Source organism: Lissotriton helveticus, chromosome 7 (assembly GCF_964261635.1).
Source record: "Lissotriton helveticus chromosome 7, aLisHel1.1, whole genome shotgun sequence".
Taxonomy (NCBI): domain Eukaryota; kingdom Metazoa; phylum Chordata; class Amphibia; order Caudata; family Salamandridae; genus Lissotriton; species Lissotriton helveticus.
Genome location: NC_136068.1, coordinates 15,036,383 through 15,039,812, shown reverse-complemented (window position 1 = coordinate 15,039,812; position 3,430 = coordinate 15,036,383).

Here is a 3,430-nt window from a genome sequence, read left to right as displayed (position 1 = left end):
TCAGTTCCAGAGGCCGCAGGCAGCCGTCGGAGCTCTGCATAGCCCATAGTGCCAATATCGGCAACACACCCAACTTGCAAACACAGCAAGACCATAATAAAGAACACACAAGACACATTGGCTGTTGGAGAAAACATTGCTGCAGGTTTATGTTGCATAAGAAATATGCCAACATGGTGGGTCAACTTACAGGCGATCCAAGGGCAGGCAGCCCCTATGCTGCCTGACCACCTGATGAGCCAAATTGCACCGTTGCATAACCAATTTGTGCTAACCATTTTGGGGGATTACCCCTTACATACTGTGGACCACCAGTTCACCCATTTACTCAAACCCCATGAGGGGGCAGAGCATATCCAGGCAAGCCCCCGGTTGCTCATTTTTACAACCGCCCGAAGGACTCACGAGGCACTGTCGTTCCTCCAGGGTCCTGCCGTACGGACTTCCTGGAGCTATTTGCCATTTGCACCCTTCTTCTGGTCCTGAACAGGGTACCCCTATGTACCATTCAGCCTCTGGATCGCCCTGTAACTCAGCCACTTGCTGTGTCAACCATCTTGCCCAGGGCCCCCCACCAAAGCAGGCACTCTTACTTACACCCTGCTGATTCTAGGGCATCACCCAGGTCCAAACAAAACAGGCCCATGCGCAACTAGACAAAACATCCTGTGGTCTCGGCATGCAGGAGTCTCATAAAGCCAGGAACCCCTTTGTTTGGTGAATTTTGCCCCTGACGCTGTTTACCCTCCTGTGAGAAATTTCAATGGCCTCTCCAGACCCGGACAAGTTCCATTTACCTCTGACATGGTTATCAGTCCTATTGGATGGACAATTCACATCTACCTCTGCAGGTGTTTCCCGGCCCTATCGGGGAAACCTTGCAATGTATGCACCAAAGAGACCATGCCTAATTCACCAAGCCCTTCTGATTTTGTTTGATTTTAATTTAGAGTTGAACCAAGCCCTCATGCTGGGTGTTCTTGCGCATGGCTTATTTACTCTTCCGTAGGCAAGTTTGATGGCCTCCACTTAAATTGGGAACTACTGTTCTCTGATTTAAACCACAGCTTTATTTACCCCCATGGGCATGTTCAAAGGCTTCCCTGAGGTTGTGGCAACTGATCTCTACTTTTACCACTTTAACTAAGAAATCCCTATGGTCTCCTTTGCACCAATAAGGGACTTCTTGTTAGGTGCTTCTGCGTCATGTGTTTACCCATTACCGCCCGTCCCTGGTATAAGGCTTCACTGCTAATCATGGTGGAGTTCGCCTTCAAGGCCATTGGTATAATTGTTAACAGTTATTGATTGTGGCCGCAGAATACCCTTCTCTCTACCCACTGACCTCCGTTGTATGGGAGTACGGCGTGGCCAGAGATATTACCATAGAAATTGAAACTACTGCTCTCCTCTTGACCAGGCTTCTGCGTGGTATATAGCCTTGTTCACTGTGTACCATTATATGCAGTTCCATATTGGGGTTGACTAAGCCCTTGGCTACCCCCTTGCTTGGCAAGTCCACATTTGGGGTTCACTGATGACTGTGTGTGGAACCAATAGAAATGTGGACCCCCCCTCCCGGAGAATGTCATGGGTCGGGGAGTCTTGTGATAGATGCTGTGTCACCATGCTGGTGTCCCCACCCGAGTAGTAGCCCATAGACCGCTTAAGCCAAAGGTATATCAGAGTGCCAAAAATTGGGATTTGAGGACATGGGCTAAAACATATGAGCAGGTGTACCTGCACCTTCTTAAATGTGAATGCAAGACGTGCATTGGTAGTTGTCCGAATTTGTGCTCCAATCCATCATTTCCAACACTGTTGAGGTAACAGCACCCTTTTAGGAATGACAAACCAACGCCCCACCTGACTGAATAGCGCTCTCCATGTGTGGCCCATAAACCTATTTTTGCTAAAGGTATACCAGTGTGCCGAACAGATGACATTGCTTTTGGATCGTGATAACCTGTAGTGAATCATACAAGCAATTTACGTGCACCTTCACTGAAAATGCATATGTGTTCTGGTGGATGTCTACATATGTGCTCCAAACCCATCTGTCTCACCACCATTGAGGCCACTGCACACTTTTAGATGACAACTAACGCAGCCCACCTGGCTGAGAGACAGCAGGTTGTATTAGCTTAATTGCAGGGATTTGCAGAGGTTTTTTGATTCCTGACCCATAGCGAACACATTAATGGTGTCATATCTGGTTAGAGGGAATGTATGCATTGTGCCCACTATTGCAGCCCCCAGACCCTATCTTGGCATGACAACTTGCGCAGCCCACCAGGTTGAAGCTGTGACCCTCGGTGCCTAATCCCTCTATGGCCTTAGTTCACTTAGTTTTCCCCGGAATTGACGGCGTGATCCTCGGCACGAAAAGGATCACCAGCTGGGTGGGGGAGGTACATATACCTGCCCCCCTGTGTACTGGTGCACCATAAATAGAGTAGCGCTTGGACATCCGGGCAGTCCAAACACTAGCCCTGTTGTGTTTGTGCCATAATGTGGCACTAAGGAGGCCGGCCTCCTATGGGGGCCCGCTGCGTGGGCCGCAGGCAGCCTCATTATGCCGTTATGTGCTGCAGAGCGCCCCTGGTGAGGCCTCAGTGCCCGCCATGGCAGCTCACCATCAGTGCGCACCCTCCCCGATATGTGCTGGGGCTTAAGAGACAGGGTGCAGGATGACTGCAGCGGCCAGATCTCCTCAAGATGTGGTCATCTTCATGCACATCTGTGCCTTACCCACACTGATTTCAGCCAAATCCATCTCTACAAGTCTATGCAGATATGAGCCTGCAACATATCCATGGGTGGATGCTCAAGAATGGCCTTGAGCCATTCAAGGAATGCTTCCTTGAAGCAGAGTAATGCAAGGCAGAGTATTACAGAGCAGTACTTTTGGTTACAAACCAACACAAATCACCATTTGAAATGGTTTCTGAAGACCAACCTGGATTTTGCTTCAGGTCTGTGTTAGATGAGTGATGCAAACACGATGCAAAATATTTCTGGTTCTAGGCTACAGTGTCTCCATGTCCTGTGTGATGTAGCAGGCTTGCAAAGTTAAAACACAGGCGTGGGAACCGTTTCCTGCTAGACAAGAGGAACTGACTTTGATGGTGAAATAAACCCACGCAGAAGTTTTCTGCAGAAGAGTGACCAACTCTAACCACAGACCCTGGGTTTTGACAGCTGGTGAGAGGGGAGGAGACATCCCTGGCACGAAGGGCTGGAGGAGACTGTCTGGAGACAGGGCAAGAGCAGGCACTCTCACTGCACACAGGACTGTAAAAGGATTGGATTGTGAAGGCTCAAGGGTCCTGGCCCCGCAGACAGGGGAGTGAGGACACAGGGTGGGATCTCCACACTGAACTCTTCTTCCAGCTCAAGTGTGAGCTCAGCTCGTGGTGTTTGACGCACA